The 17,401-nt window shown below is 42.5% G+C and overlaps 1 protein-coding gene across 3 annotated transcripts in view; it reads left to right on the top strand.

Annotated features, from left to right (window-relative positions):
- Positions 1-17,401, top strand: part of GALNT14 (polypeptide N-acetylgalactosaminyltransferase 14) — a 319,424-nt gene that overhangs the window by 174,012 nt on the left and 128,011 nt on the right. The gene's annotated exons all lie outside the window — the stretch shown is intronic.

Here is a 17,401-nt window from a genome sequence, read left to right on the forward strand (position 1 = left end):
GTATTATTTCACAGTGCTTTGCAAGTTTCTCCTGTTAATAAATGAGTCCTGCTCTCCCTCTTAAGTACAGGCATCAAGAAATAGATATTTTTAATGCTCTGAACCAGTTTACAGGTTTGGTGACCTACTGCAGCTGGAATTGCATAGATGCAACAACCTTGTACAGAGTCTGACCATTGGTCCTTCAAGCCCAATGTCACATGTTCTGATCTCTAGGAGGGAGAAGGGCAACTGCAAGACAGTGCTTCCAAAAGGAAAGTTGACAGGAAATGATTCAGATCCATCAGCATTCTGTGGTAGACCTTAATCTTAAAATCTTAATCATTCCCCCCCACCCCTGTTGACGCTCTAAATTCTTCTAAATCTACACTCCCCCAGATGGTGATCTGTCCATGATAATGGCAGTACAAAGAGATTATCCACACCCAGATTACACAGAAAACCAGGACCAGAGTGTGTCCTTCAATATGATTAGGTCCAGCTGTCACTTGGTCATCGTGAAGGACATGAATTCCTGAGCCATTCCTGAGCCACTCCTGGTATGGTGATCTCGCTATGGATGTTGAAGTCCCCCAGGGTGATAGGCAGACAGGACAGAGTACCATCCCTGAGACTAGCTTGTCTAGCTCAGCAGGGGAGACTCTTCTGGCAGGGATGGGGTCTGCCCCAAGGAATCTTTATTCTTTCCCAGGCACCCATCTTTTTGTGTATAAACTAAAGCCTAGGAAAATGTGGAATGGGGCACTTGGTAAGGGAGGTAATGAACCACTGGAACTCTGTCTCTCTACCCCTTAGTTCTGGCCTAAAACTCAGGTGGGTAGGACTGGGAAACACTCACTGCGCTCACTTCGTCCAGCCACCTCTCTGTAACGCAGGCCAATCCTGCTTTGCAGGGGAGGGATTCTGCAGTTATTTGGGGTGAAACAGTCACAAGTTCATGTTTTGCCGAATGCTGCTACCAGGCATAGCACTGGTGCTACAAAGACCCTTTATATTATAGGCTTGCTGCTTCTATTTTGGTGGACAAACTGGCTGGGTGCAGAGGCATCAAACCTCCCTGCCAGATCATCTGTTCTCTTCTTTGTTCCGAAGGCTTCGCAGCCGCCACAGGAGGCTGGCGTTCCAAATGGCTTTCAAAGAAAAACTTTGAAAGCCATTTGGAACGCCATTTGGAGGCAAGATTCCAGGTTTTCCTTCTCTATTTTATATTCCTTTTAATTAGTAAAGGAATTTGGACCCAAGAGTTGACCCTTTGCATTGGTGTAACCAGCATCAGCCAGATCTGACTTAAAATGTTTGGGCCTGATAAAGGGCAAGGGGGGAAATCCTGTTTTTAACCTAGTCTCTTGCCTCTGTCAGCTTTTCACGGTTCTGTCCCTGGGAGCTGAAGATGAACTTCGGGGAGTAACCCTCTCAGCATCCTTGTCAGTGGCCCAAGAGTCCTGAATTATTCATGAGTCACTTCGACAATCAAGGCACACAATCCAGTTAATCTTCTTCTTAAATGCGGCCCTGCTATTCTCTCCTCTGCCTTCCTCTGACTTTTAATGGGCATTTCTCTCTCCACTCTTCTCTCTTCATTTCTCTACCTCGCTGCTAAAGACAAAGAAACCCTGGGAGGGAAAACACCTGAATTTTTAATACAGCATAAATATGCTGTCGCCGACACATCTTGAGGTTCACAGTTGGTGTGTCACATCAAGAGAGCTAATTCCTCATTCCTCTTCCTCTCCTTTTCCAAACCAGTGCTTTGATTCATTTTTTTAAGACAGCTGTCTCGTGGGAAGAGGAGGTGCAGCTGTGAGGCGGTGAGGAGCTATAGTTAAAGTTTTGTTTCATTCTGACGCTGTGTGTGTGATCTAGATGCTTTTCTGACCATTTAGTCCTTGAGTACTAGAATACTACTTCTAGCAATAGTTTTTCTGCTCAGAGATCTCCTCAATTTGCAGGTCATGAATGAGGGCACATTTCAGCTATTTTCTGGGACTGGGCAATTATCAGGATGGGAGCCATATGCTCAGCACTGTGCTTACTGGGCTCATGGTTAGCCAGATTTATTTTCCCATAATGAATGGAATACTGCCAGTTATTAAGCATCCTTAATTTTGAAGGATGGATCATTGACTGTTGTCTGTATTTTTCCACGAAACATCCCTGTTGTTGATGTTCCTCCTCAATGGAAGATGAAAAGCCCAAATCTGTTTATTATGAATAACTAGCCTCCACAGGTAAACTGGAACCATAAAGCCACAGAACTGTAGCACTGGAAAGTGCCCTGGGAGTCATCAGGTCCAAGTCTGAGTTCCTGCCAATGCAGGAACTGATAGCTGGAGCAGCCCCGACATAGCATCTTTCTTATAATAGGAATCCACTGGTTCAGCTCTTCTTCTCTAGAGTAACATGTGGAAACCTCCGTTTGAAAATAAGAAGTTATCTCATTCTCACGCTGCAGGTGAGAGATCTCACAAAGGTTGGTGAATTTCTGACTGGGATGATTTGATGTGTCAAGAACACTTTTCTCATCTAGAATGAGAAATTTAGTGAGATTTCTTCACATTCCTGTGTACAACACATCACACACATCGTAAATCCTAGGCATCCTGGATCCTGCAATTGTGTATATTACATTGTATATATCACAGTGAAGGGATAACAATCAGTGAGATCTTACGCTTTGCACAGCCAGTGTGGTGACTAGACTGTCCACTGCTCAGTCCTTCTGTAGCCCAGGAGCGAATCACCTGCTCTGGAAGGGGTCTCAGTGAGCAATGCACTGCAATGAACCTGGGAGGATTCTACAGAACTTGTGGCCATTTGGAGTCCACTGTGCAGTTTATATAGTTCTTTGCCCCATGCTCTGTCTCACACATATTGTACCTAATACACTCTGTATCACAGTAACATCAGATATTATTAGTCTGGAGCACACACAAAGGTAAAGTCCTCTCATTGGTGACACTCAGCCTCTTGAACTCTCTTCTTTAAGAGACCTGTATTGCTTCTGCTGTACCCATTTTGATGTGCTTTTTAGTGATTGATTCCACTCCAGTCTTTCAGATTAAGCATGTGTTCCTTTTTAATGCTTATTTTATATACGTATTATTGAATGCCATTGTGAATGCTTGGAGAAGCGTCAGGCCATAAAGTAGCACATACATACATACATACATACATACATACATACATACATACATACATACATACATACATACATACATACATACATACATACATACATACATACATACATACATACATACATACATACATACATACATAAATAAATAAATAAATAAATAAATAAATAAATAAATAAATAACCTAATGTTCTTCCTTTCATTTACATTGTCTTTCTCTTGTAGTAGAAATTTTAGTTCTTCAGCTACTTTCCCAACTTAAGATTCCTTTCTTTAAAAAAATGTTTTTACTAAGAATCTGTGACACTCTTTTCAAATTTGTGAATATGTTTAATGTGGCATGTAATGTCGGAACAACTATTTAAAATTCAAATGACAGTCCCTGAAATTTGCAGCTATTTAAGTTTAATGATACAGTACTATCTTCTTTCTGTGAAAAATCCTAGAAGATGCACATTATAGGTTAGGGATCACCATCTTTATGAAAAGAGTGCATTTGTAGCCTCTCCCCACAAGTTGGAGACCCGTGGGTGTGCCATTTTTAAGAAATACAGAAAAACTGTAATGTAAGAAAAGATTTACAGTTGTATGATACAATTATTGACAAACATCAGAGCCATGGGACCAACTTTCTTGTTTTTATAATAGAAAATTGAGGTAGTAGTAGGCAAATGAAATATTTAAAATATTTGCTTCACTGTGGAACCCTTTACTCCATAAACCACATAAATTCTGTATTATTCATATCTGCATGTAAAAGTATGAATCTTCATAGTAATTTGCTCAGAATCCTATTATGCTACAAGAGGAGCACACAGGGCTCCTGGCCATTTTGTGCCATGCACATCATGATCCCCAAACCCCATAACTTATTCTTTTTTTAAAAAATCTATTCTTATCTAGCAGTGAGGCAGCTTCCTTTCTGAACTGGATGCTAGGATGGGGCTTGTTCGTTTAGTAGTTTAGTCGTGTCCGACTCTTCGTGACCCCATGGACCAGAGCATGCCAGGCCTTCTCCTATCTTCCACTGCCTCCCGGAGTTGTGTCAAATTCATGTAGGTTGCTTTGCAGACACTGTCCAGCCATCTCATCCTCTGTCGTCCCCTTCTCCTCTTGCCGTCACACTTTCCTAACATCAAGGTCTTTTCCAAGGAGTCTTCTCTTCTCATGAGATGGCCAAAGTACTGGAGCCTCAACTTCAGGATCTGTCCTTCCAGTGAGCACTCAGGCTTGATTTCCTTTAGAATGGATAGGTTTGTTCTCCATGCAGTCCAGGGGACTCTCAAGAGCCTCCTCCAGCACCACAATTCAAAGGCATCAATTCTTCGGCGGTCAGCTTTCTTTATGGTCCAGCTCTCACTTCCATACATCATGACAGGAAAAACCATAGCTTTGACTATTTGGACATTTGTTGGCAAGGTGATGTCTCTGCTTTTTAAGATGCTGTCGAGATTTGTCATCGTTTTCTTCCCAAGAAGCAGGCGTCTTTTAATTTTGTGGCTGCTGTCACCATCTGCAGTGATCATGGAGCCCAAGAAGGTCAAATCAGTCACTGCCTCCATATCTTCCCCTTCTATTTGCCAGGAAGTGATTGGACCAGTGGCCATGATCTTAGTTTTTTTTAATGTTGAGCCAACATACTACAATTAGTCAAATTAAGTCTTTTTTTATGATGGGCAGTCTATCTAGAATTGTACTTGAAATTCAACCCCAGACATAGAAAAGCTTTTTTGAATTACAAGACTCAGAATAACTCACAACCAGCAATATATCTTAGAAAATTTTGTCTTCTTCTGTTCAGTGTTGACTCACTCTGTTTGGCCTAGTCTTGCCCTCACAAAAACAAAGTGGGAAATAAAAATGAAATGCCCAGGACAGATAGGTAGAAGCAGAGTCTAACAGTTACAGGGATGACTAAAGCAGTTTATTTTTTTTTCAGGTGAAAATTAAATGTCTGCTTGGTAGGTAGAATGTAGATATTCACATCTGAGAAATGATTACGTAAATTGGCTTTATATTTCCATATAAAAGCCTCCCTTAATGCAAAACATCTGGTACATGTATTAAAACAATTTAGAGATGGGTTACCTGTGAGATTAATGTGTTTATGTCCAGGTTTTTTAATATTAATGTAGTTCTTGTTTAACAGAGAGTTAATATTTGCAATTTAAAAAAATATCCCATTTAAATCTGATTTTTTTAAAAAGTAATCAATTTAATCAGCCCTGCCAACTTCCCAGCATAGTATCTTTCAGATGGATGAAGGAAACCTGGTATGTAATGATCTTCCATTAGCCTCATAATATGTGAGCCTGTCCAAGACGAGGAACCCAAAGCACAGAATCACCTGGAGGTCGCTCTCCGTTCCCTCAGAGCCAAAACCAGCCCTACAAGGTAGAGCACTCAGTCACTTAGCTTCATTGCTATCCAAGGACTCAAGACCGGATTTAGGACCGGCTCTCTTCTCTCTCCACTACAATCTAAATAAGCATGCCAAATGTAGAAAAGATTCAATTTATTTATTTTTAAATGATGTAAAAAGTCAGATTAATAGGGGAAAGGTACTTTTGGAAAATTAAGCCAGATTTCATCATTTGGAAATAAACAATGATACAGGAAAAATAATGAAGGACTGCCTTGCCTGTTCTGATTACACAAGGGGACCTCCTTGTAGCAGCAGACGCCTGAGTACAGATCTCAGTGACCTAATGACAGGCTAAAATTCAAAGAGAGGAGGCCCATTTGATCTGGTACTGATCTCCTTTCATATTTTATAACCCTTGATGTTCAACTAACTGGTTTGATTTTCTTAGCAGAAGAGTAGGTGTCAATACCCAAAAAGTTAGAGATCATCAGTAAAGTGTCCAGGATTCAAAAGCCAATTTAATGTGTCTTAAGAATGTTGCCTGAACTACATGTGCTCTATCAGTTGTCTCCTGTTAACCATCGGGAGGCTGTAAGCACTAGTTATCATGCCAGTCACTTCCCACAGCAAGAAAAGCAAGGGAAAACAAGTCAGTTTTTCACCAATCTGCCTTGAAAGCTGAATATCCACAATAGCTTTTAGGGGAGAACTAAAACATAATAGATTGATCATTGAAGATTTTGTGCAACAGTCCTGTTCCTTTTCTCTCTCAGTTACGGTATCTCTGATCAGACAGGCGAGTCTTGAACCGTGGCAACAACTAAGATAGTGATCATAAGTGGGTGAGTGTGGACACCAGAGGCAGTATTGGCTCTATAGTGCTACCTCTAGTTTTCTAAGGATGCTGTTGTCTGTTTTCAGCTTCAAAGGGAGAACATGTATATCCGATAAGAATGACTGCCTCTGTCAGATTGGCTTTTTCTCCTTTTTCAGATTTTTTTTAAAACAGAAATTCTAAGTTCCTTTCCTCATAAATATGAAGACATTTGTGAGGGTTCTTTTTAGGAGATTTTTCGTAAAAAGGTACCAGCAACAAATTCTTACCTGTCTGCTGTGAGCAAATTCAACGGACATAACTGTTTCCAGCATAGAATTGTAGAAGTACAGAGTTGGAAGGAGCCCAAGGGCCATCTGTTTCACCCCTCTAGAACCCATGGCTAACACAACCCAGACAAACTCTGCTTTATCCGCCATCTTATAAGGTATCTTGTTCCACTATGAAACAGGACTTACTGTTAATGCTTCCAAATCTTTAGCCATGCCTCCTTTCTTATAGTTTGATTCAGGTCATACTTTTTAAAGTGGGGGTCGGGGCGGGGGAGAGACAAGCTTGCTTTATCTTCCATGTGACAACTCTTTGGATATTTGAAAATGGTTATCTTATCACCACTCTGTCTTCTATTCTCCAGGCTAAACATTATTAAACTCTCATCACCTTTTCACATAAGATCTGACTTTTAGATTCTTCACCACTTTCCTTTGAACATATTCCAGCTGGTTGATATGTTTTCTAAACTGCGGTGTCCAGAACTGGGCACTGGAATCCTGGTGACATGTGATAAGAGAAGACAGATTAGTGCTGCAGATTATTGGGGACTCATCTGTTGAGTTCATCTGGAAACTTGATTCTGTTCTGAAATAATATCTCCCCCTTTCAGTTCGGTGTTGTTTGCAGATTTGTTGAGCATCTCCTCTATTCCTTCTTCCAAATCCTTTATGAAAATGTTGAACAACAGGCCTAGGATAGAACCCTGTGTTTTTCCCCCCATAATTCTTCCCATGTCACTTCATTAAGTTGATGAAGAATAATTAGTGAGCAGTCTCCAAGTAACATCCACCAACCAGTGGATTTGCCATTGGTTGGTGGATAGTACCCAGAGAATGTAGCTTATATTTTACCAGTCTGTTCACAATAATAAGATGTATTACCACAATAACATCACGTATCATCAATGTAGCCTATCTGTTGCTAGTTTGTCCACAATAATATCAAGGGGTACTTTTTCAAAAAGCTTTGTTGAGATCAAGATATATTAGATCCACAGCATCCCCCCCCATCTACCAAGCTTACAATTCGTTTAAAGAAACCTTAAGCACAGCATGGACCATGTTGTACCTGCTTGTCATATAGCTGTACCTCCCTGCCCTGAAGCTAAGAACAATTACCTTATTCAGGAAAAGAGAAAGAGAGGGATGGCAAGTCTAAGTGACTAGTAACATAGATAAAGATGCAGCTATTCCTGTCCAGCCTTTTAAGAGCTCAGTCCTCAGAACCATGGGCCTAATAGATAGATCTGTCACTTTCAGTTTCTCCCACATTTTTTCCTCAAGTTCTTTTAAAACTGAATATGAAGAATTTGGAAATTTTTGTATATTCTTTGTTTAAAAAAGGAAGCAAAATGAAATTTTTGCCCATCCCTGATTTCAGGAAACACTTATCGATTTGGTGCATGCTGTCAATTCTACCTCACATTCCACATACCGGTATGTTAAGATTCAGTGGCTTGATGTACTGCTGGCCCTTCATCAGCATTGAACAGCAATGACACAATGACACATTAGGTTGCACAGGTTTTGTGAGTTTTAAGAGAGAGCTACATGGTGCAGTTCTGACTGAAAGCAGTTTGTAAAGAGATAAGAGGTTTGTTGGTTTCCAGGACCTCCCATAAAGTCTGCAGAGTTGGGTCAAAAAGTGCCTTTGACCTTGACTGTGGGAGGTAGAGACTGCTAGAAAAAAGGACAGTACTTGCCAAGCTGTGGCACTGTTCATGCTGCCAAGCAGCTCTGTAAAGCTGCTACGCCCAGTTGGCATTAGAGACTCATATGGCAAGAGAGCATATCCCCCTTAGAGAAGCTCCAAGAAGCTCAGTGAGAAGTAGCTCTCTTGAAACTTGTTTGATTATACAGCATATTGCACTTTAGTCCATCTTATCCAATGTTTTCTCTGTGAAGATGGGGTAGAAATTTGGTTGCCATTTTTATAGAGAGATGGGATTGTTAAAAGAAAAGGGCAAACCATTTAATTAACTGGTGATGAGTTCAGTATCTGTCTTAATAAAAACTCATTAACAGTTAGCGAACTGTTAAACTTCTTCTGCTGGGTTTCCCGTTTCTGGTTTAATATGAGGTTACCTAATTTCAAACAAGTGGGTGAACTGAATCACAGTCACCTTTCAAAATGCAAACTTCTCTGAATTTTCCTGTTCAGTTCTTAAGGGCGGGGGAGGAATACAGAAATGTTTCTTTTTAGGGGAATTGTGCACACTGTGTATTTCCTGAAGTACTACAAATCCCATTGCAGTGAGTCAGTTCTTAACTGGGGAGTATTGAAAGTTGCAGTGCAATACAGAGGGCGGTAGTGAACATAGCATTGGGGAAGATCACCTCAAACCATTACTTTACACATACACATGTGCTTTACTTCTGAATAAATGGAACATGAACGGTCTTCTTGTTCTCTCTTCCTTCTCCCAACTGCATCCATTGTGACCTCATCCTGTCGCATTGGCCAGTTGGCAGTTCATAGGGCAAAGCCAGCCTCTGGAGCAGTTAACCTGATGTGTGGCACTTGTTTCAAATGTTCATCAAGTTATAGTTAAAAAGACTGGCCATGGATTCCTACGTAAGGAAATGGAAAAAAAAAAAGGTTGATGTTCTCATTTCTGTTTTGGATGTAGTCCAAATTTTAGTTGTGCATACATGCACTATACTTTTTTTTTCTTTTAATGAACCAGACTACTTGTAACTATGCGAGGGTCATTTTCTGAGGGGAAAACACCTTTAGCTCTCAGATCTCAGCAAAGGGATTTAACGCTCATACCTTAGAAGCTGCCTATCCTGAATGGCAGATCCTTCTGTGCTGAACAGAAGGTTTTGCTGGGTTACCTCCAACTTTAGATTTTATTATTTTATGGTAACACATCTAACAGACAATTCTACTATGCAGTATGGCCTTATCCATGACTCTAATCTTAATTCTAACAGACCCACGAAACAGTCTGCTCCTAGCAATCATTCACTGAATGTGACCTTTTTGTTTCAGATATTCTGTGTCTCCCTTTTTAGAACATCTGTTACGTTAAAAAAAAAACACTAAGACTTATTTATTTGAGTGTCTTCCACTGAAGCTCGAAGGTTCATACCTACCGAAATAAGTTCAACAGTCCATAGAATGTGTTAATGGGTGTTAACATGAAGTTCTCTGCAGTTTACAGTAATTCTGAAACAATTGGCCATTTATTGCCAATAATAAGCATAGAGGGATGGGTGCTATGGCATAACATTCAATTTTGTTTGTGCATTCTTGCCTCACTCCTGTCCATATCAAATTTTGAAGATTTCCTCTTCAAATCACTTTTTCCCTCTGCAAAATAATTTCTGCATAATTTTCATATGCATTTTTAAGTGCACATATAAACCTAAGGTATTTGAAATGCATTTTGCTGATTGATTAAATCTTATTTGTGAGCAATTTCCAAGTAGAAATTGATTGTCATGTGTATTTTTCTGCAGTACTCTCTTTGTGGGGCTTTGCTTGAATCTGACTTGGAGATTGCAGTGGGTTCTGACCACATCTCCCAGTGTTGTCTCATCTGCACTGGTCACCTGTTGCATCCCAGATCAGATTCAAGGTTTTGGTGATTGCCTATTAAGCCCCTCATGATTTAGAACCAAGTTACCTGTCAGAGAGGCTTTTCCTAAGGTAATGTACCCAGCCCACTAGGTTCTCCCAGGCTATGATCCTCTGGGTACCCACTCCAAGGGAGGCTAGAAGTAGGGCTTTCTTTGCAGTGGCTCCAATGCTATTGAATCAACTGCCAGTGGAACTGCCCCTGGCCGCCTCCCTCCCGTCCTTTAAAAGATCTTTGAAAACACTGCTTTACAGAGAGGCATTTTTGGCAACCCTGCCTGATCCCTTCCTTGTACAGTGGTGCCTTGCAAGACGAGCGCTCCGTTTAACGATGAATCCGCATTACGACGAGGTTTTTGTGATCGCAAAAGCGATCGCAAAATGATGTTTTGAATGGGGGAATTTTGCTGTGTGATGATCGGTTCCCTGTTCATTGGGATCATCAGGTTTTCAAAATGGCCGGCAGGTGCTCAGAATGGCTCCCCGCTGTGTTTAGGAGCCATTTTTCGCTGCACAGGCACCTGAAAATGGCCGCCCCATGGAGGATCTTCACTGGACGGTGAGTTCTTAGCCGATTGGAACGCATTAACCGGGTTTTAATGCATTTCAATGGCTTTTTAATTTTCGCTTTACGACGAAACCACCAAAAAACAAATAACACACCACAGAAACATAACCCCCCCCCCAGCCCTGTAAAACCCACCCAGAGCAGTTAAGCCGATGCCACCGCTGCTGCTGGTGCCCGACGCTGCCTCCAGCTCCAGAACTGGCACCACCGGCTGAGCCTGGCCAGGGTGCTCCGGCCGCTTGCCTCCTGGCAGCAGCGGTAGTGTCCGAGCGCCGGGAGTCTGAGCCTGGCTGGGGTGCTCCCTCCAGCCACTCGCCTCCCAACGGGCTTCAACGAGGCCAGGGTTGGTGCTCCTCGCTGCCCTCCATGGGCTGATGGCGGGAAATTCAAATGGTGGGGGCGGCGAGGAGCGCCGACCCTGGTCTCATTGGAGCCCATTGGAAGGCGAGCAGCTGGAGGGAGTACCCCGGCCAGGCTCAGCCTCCCGGCGCTCGGACACCGCCGCTGCCAGCGCCAGATCCCTTTCCCTAACCATTGGGGTGAAGAGCTACAAAGAAGCAGCCTCTTCACCACCATTGGTTTTAATTTCCCATCTTGTTCCCCGCCGTTCCTGGTCGCAAGTTGAAGCTCCGTCCGCAAGTCGAAGCAAAATTTTTCAGTCAGAGCTGTTGGTAAGTCAAATTGGTCATAAGTAGTCGGGGCACCACTGTATACAAATTTAATAAATAAATAATAAATAAATGTGTGTATAGTTCTATATGTTGAAATGTAAGATGTGTGTCATCCAGTTGCCAGTCCCAGGCAGCAAAATATTTATTTATTTATTTATTTATTTATTTATTTATTTATTTATTTATTTATTTATTTATTTATACCCCGCCTATCTGGTCAATATGACCACTCTAGGCAGCTTACAAACATGCAAAATACAGCAATGTATACATAAAGTAAATACAAATAAAAAGCAAATAAAATAACAATATACAATAAACGATAAACAACAGACATAACCAATATTCTTCAACCAATATTCTGGCAATATGACAGAAATAATTAAAGAAAGAAGGATTAAGTATTATCTGGATGGAAAGCCTGCTTAAACATCCAAGTTTTTAGATGGGTCTTAAAGATACCCAGCGTAGGGGCCTCGCAAATCTCTGGGGGCAGGTTGTTCCAGAGGTGAGGAGCCACCGCTGAGAAGGCCCGATTTCTTGTGTTTTCCTTTCGTGCCTCTGTCGGCGTCAGGCTCCTCAGCCTCACCTCCTGACTCAATCAAGTGATACAGGTAGTTCTTGGTGGGAGTAGGTGTTCCGTCAAGTATCGAGGTCCTAAACCATTTATACATAAGCATCAACACTTTGAAGTCGATGCGGAACTGAATGGGCAGCCAATGCAGTGCGGCCAGAGTGGGTGAGATGTGTTGGTATTTTTTCACTCCACTAAGAAGTCTGGCCGCCGCATTCTGCACCACCTGGAGTTTCCGCATCAGCCTCAAAGGCAGCCCCACATAAAGCGCATTACAGTGGTCTAATCTCGAGATTATGAGCGCATGCACCAAGGTGGTGAGCACCCCGACATCGAGATAGGGTTGCAGCTATCCGCCAAAGGTGAAAAAAGGCGGTACGGACCACCAACGCCACCTGGGTTTCCATAGTGAGCGCCGGGTCCAGATAGATCCCCAAGCTCCGAACCCCATCCTTGGCAGCAAGAGTCACCGCCCCCAAAAGAGAGACAGTTTCCCAAGCCACCAACTGTGGGGGCGCCCACCCTCAGTAGCTCTGTCTTGTCCGGGTTCAACCTCAGCCCATTTTCCTGCATCCATTGCAGTACGGCCCCCAGGCAGCACTGAAGGGACAGAACGGCATCTCCTGCAGTTGGAGAAAAGGAGATGTAGAGCTGGGTGTCATCCGCATACTGATGACACGATGCCCCACACCCCCTGATGACCCCACCCAGCGGCCTCATATAGATGTTAAACAGCATTGGGGAGATAATCGACCTATGTGGAACCCCACAACTGAGACTCCACGGGGCCGAAACACTGTCCCCAAGCTGTACTCTCTGGGGTCGGTTCTCCAAGAAGGAATGGAGCCAGGCAAACGCCATGCCACCAATTCCCAACTCAGAGAGCCTCCCCAGAAGGATACCGTGGTCGACGGTATCAAAGGCCGCTGAGATGTCCAGGAGGACCAACTGAGACACTTTGCCCCTGTCAGCCTCCCTCAAGAGGTCATCATGCAGGGTGACCAATGCCGTTTCTGTACCATGGCGCGGCCTGAAGCCCGACTGAAATGGATCCAGGGCATCTGTTTCATCCAAGTGTGCCTGAAGCTGGTCAGCCACCACCCTCTCGACCACTTTGCTTATGAAAGAAAAATGGATATTTTTTGTAGGAAAAGGTAAAGCCAAACACTTCCTTTCCTTTCCTTACCAGCAGTACATCCATTGCCACTGACACTTGGCTGGAGGACAAAACTGAATAGGTTTTGTCCAGTCCGTAGGTGCATTTTGAACTTTTTTACCTATATATATGAGATTCTTCCAGAAGTACAGAAGGGAGTTTTCCAATGTGACCTTGTGATCTAGGGGTGGGGGAATCACTATGATAGGAATATACACAAAATGCTCTTTTTGTGATTCTAGCTGGCTGAAGGAGAGTCGGACATGCACAGAGAATGCTAAAAAAAATCAAAGGCGACACTGCTGGCAAGCAAGCATTGTTGAAGCAGAAAGAAATAATGAGCAGGAAAGAAGCAAGTGAGGTAGTGGGAGAGAGGGAGAATGATAATAATCTCTTAAAGAAAGTTAACAAGGCAGAGAGAGAGAGAGAGAGAGAGAGAGAATTGTATTCAGGTGTCTGGGGATATAGCGCCACAAGTGCTGTGCACTAGGAAAAGTGGAACTGGGGGGCAGGAGGAAGATGCGGTTAGATGACTACAATTTACAAGTCCTTCAGAAATTGAACCACCCACCAAAGAACTAGAACAATAATGTAATAATGAGAGCACTGGCATACAAGGGCATCTAAATAGCGTCTCGGATGAATGAACTATGCATGTACTCTTCCCTTCCCGCTAATCAGCAGGCTTTTGCTGTTGAATTCTGCTAAGACTTAAATACAAAAAAAGTTCATGTAGTAAATAACCAGTTGTCAGACAACTAAAATATCCTTAAATGTGTCCCACATTTCACATTATATTGCTTGCTAGGTCATTTAGCCTGCAATACAAAGTATATAGGAATAGAGGATATTGCTTAATTTCACTTGCACTTCACAGTTGGGATCCAAAACTGACAGTGTCCTGCAGATCCTAGTTGTACCTGTTGCATGCTCATGCAAGGAGACACCTCATTCATTTGCCTGAGTGATACCATAGGCCACTTACATGTGCAGGGACAGCTGTATTCCCAACAGTCCAGAGTAGCCATTGCTGTAATCTGCTCAGTTTCCTACCTTTCAGCCTGGCTTCCAGCCCTCACTCTTTTACCTGATGACACTATGCTAAATCTATGCTTGTAATTCAGTTCACTTTGTGGGGAAAAGGAATGTATTTTTCTTTTAATCTTGAGAAGCAGAATGCCCAAATGCTATTCTGGATTAGTTCAGATTAATTACACGGAAGTCCATGATTTTAGGGGCTTAATACATATGTGAGAGGAAAATGCTTCTACTCAAGTTAGAGTAATGGTGAATGCCACCTCTTTGTATGTTAATTGCAGAGGGGAAGTTGTGTAGAAAGCGGTTCTGGGACAGTGCTTGAAACACTACACAGCATTTACAGTATGTGGTCAACTGAGACATGAAAACTTCTTTGTGCCTTGGAGCTGTGTATGATCGTAGGTTCAAAACTCAGGAAAGCTATGCTTGGAGGTCTGTGCTTTGGAGGCACTGCTGCCAAAATCAGTGGCTTGAGCAGCTGGCCCAGGAGTACAAAGAACGGTTGTGGGAGGAGGGCATGCTTCTGCACAGGCATATAGGCAGGAAGAATGCCTGATCACTCGAATCAGCCCCAGCTGTAGACTGAAAAGGACTTGGAGCTGGTGACTACAACTAGGACCCAAGCCAATGAACAGTCAGGAACCAGGGACACTATGAGGTCAGAGTAGGGTTGCCAGACGTCCAGCAAAAGGAGGACATGTCCTACGTTTGAGGAGCATGTCCTCCGTCCGGCAGGCAAAACTTCAAGTCAAAATCTTGTTTCCTGTGATATGAAACAATGGTGTTTCAGGTCCTGCTCTATGGAGCAGTAGAAAACAAGCCTGTTCCACTATCCCATGTGGCTGCCCTTCAGAAATCTGAAGACAGCTATCATGTCACTTACCTTCTTCAAACAACGGGGTGGATGATGCCTGGTTTGACTGGGTGTCCATGGGCCACAGCTCCTGACACCCTCGCACCCTGCAAAGCAAACAAAGAAAGCAGTGGTGGAATCTGCTGCTCAAAAACAGTAGCATGGCTACCAGCCACTTTCCTGCTTTACCTGCAGCCATTCAAAATCCATTAAACCTTGATTAAGTGTGCTTAATGGTTAGTGTTTCTTACAGTGTTTATCTTTATGTAAAACCATATCCCTTTTTAATTTTAATTGACAATTGATTCACTCAAGACTTTGCTTCCTGGTTTCCAACTGTCAATTAACCTGGTCAGAAACCAGGAACTATTTTGCCCAAGTGGAGACTTCCTGAATCAGTGAGGTCAATTAAGGAAACAAAAACAATAATGTTTCAGATAATGTTGAATGTTATACACAATAGTGAATCACTAAACAGATTAAAATAAGGTGATGTATGTTTAAAGTTTCTGCAAGTAAGATGGAAAAGCAGCTGGGAAATGTGTTGATGTTTTTTCTGCAACAGATGCCTTACAGCTTTAGGGCTTTAAAAAAAGATTCTGGGGCAAGACCACAGAAATAGGGTGTGTGGGTTTACATCTGGCTTGTAGGCTTCATTTTGCCCACCCCTGAACTAAACAGCTCCCTCACCCATTCCATCGGAAGGTTAGGTTTGCATACTCGTTATTTTGGATATCTTTCGGTGGACAAGTTCCAGTTTGTGTATAACCACATCTTAAACTTGTAAAAGTCTGTGCTGCGTTTTTTTATGGACCTTTAACCATTGGATGGGTTATGAAGTTAAGAAAAAAAATCATTCATCCAGTCTTTCTGTGCCCAATCTGTGTGTGCACTTTTGTTTTACAAAGGGAAAAGACATTTTGTGCAAATTGTAGAATCCACAACTAAATAAAATATGCTTTTTATCTTGTTTTCATGCTGGTGTCAAGGAATCTCACAGGGGAGCTCTAAGCAGGCTGTCATGGTGTGTGAAAATAGTATTGTTCAAAAAAGGATCATATCAAGATTTCTTCACATGTCTTGCACATACCACATGAGTAACTGTGAGGGTGCCCAGTCTATCCATGGGTAGATGGGTGTTGGAGAGTCCATTAGGTAATGTTGATCATCATAAGGAAAGCCTGACAGGTTTTGCAGCCATCAAAACTTGTAAAATTATTTACAAGGGGGTCCTTGGACCCATGGGTACTTCTTGCAACCTTCCCACCCTGCCGTTCAGTCTAGTCCCTTAATCACATCTGAGTGGTCCCACTTCAGCTTTGGTGACACTAGTCCTTGAATACATATAGAAAGGAGAATAGCTCATGATAGAATCTTTCCTTCTTTCATGTCCTGGGCTGTCTGGTACAGTCTTTTAAGGTTCTCAGTTGGTGTGACCTTTGTAGTTGGGGTCTTGGCAGGTGTAGTTGTCAAAACTCCACCCATGTTAGGCCCATATCCTTTGGACATGAACTTGAAACATTCAGACCTTGGTACATCAGGAGACACTAAGTTCAGATGGGGATAGCTCACCAGGTAAAGAGAATCCAGCAAAGTAGGTGTAGACCTGCGGACTGTCAGCCCACTTGCCCATTCAAAGGTGTCAGTCCATTCCTCAATTCCACTGTTCTGTCCTATTGGCCCCATTGAACTCTGTCCCCACTTCAGTCCTTTCTACTACTGTATTCTTCTGTATGGTTCTCTCTCCATCTTCCTTGTAGGCTTCCCTAATTCTCCAATAGCTTTCTCTTTTATAGTTTGGTAGGAAGCTTCTTCTGCAGGAATTTCCCCACCCTTTCCCTCCTTCTTCCTTCAGGTACCCTTCACCTTAAAGTCTGCGGCAATAAAACTCCCTTGGGTAGTGGCCTGAGGAAGTAAGCCAGCCATAGTCTTTCGTCAGTTTTTGTTTTGGACACTGAAGTTGCAATGAAGATGTTGAGTTTGACACAAATTATAGAACAGTGCCCACCCTCTCACAGTAATGTGTGAAGAATTCTGTTCAGTTCCAATGGAGAGTCTGACACCTGAACTGAGTCTGACACATCTCCCTACGAGCCCTACAGAACTTTATAGACTTCTAGGGAGCAATCAGAAGCCTGTGTTTGTCACAGCTGACATTTATTCCAGAAAAAGGGTTCATTCAAGAATAAAATCAGATATCCATTTCCAGTCATATCAAAATTCATCTGGCTTTCAGGGTATAAGTCTTTTCATTGTTGCAATAATCTCAAGCAAAATCAACTTTTCTATTTCTACAAGCTACATTTATGTACATTGTTTCTAAGTTCCATATGCACAAAAATACTTCAC

The sequence above is a fragment of the Pogona vitticeps genome, chromosome 1 (genome assembly GCF_051106095.1).
Source record: "Pogona vitticeps strain Pit_001003342236 chromosome 1, PviZW2.1, whole genome shotgun sequence".
In the NCBI taxonomy this organism is placed as follows: domain Eukaryota; kingdom Metazoa; phylum Chordata; class Lepidosauria; order Squamata; family Agamidae; genus Pogona; species Pogona vitticeps.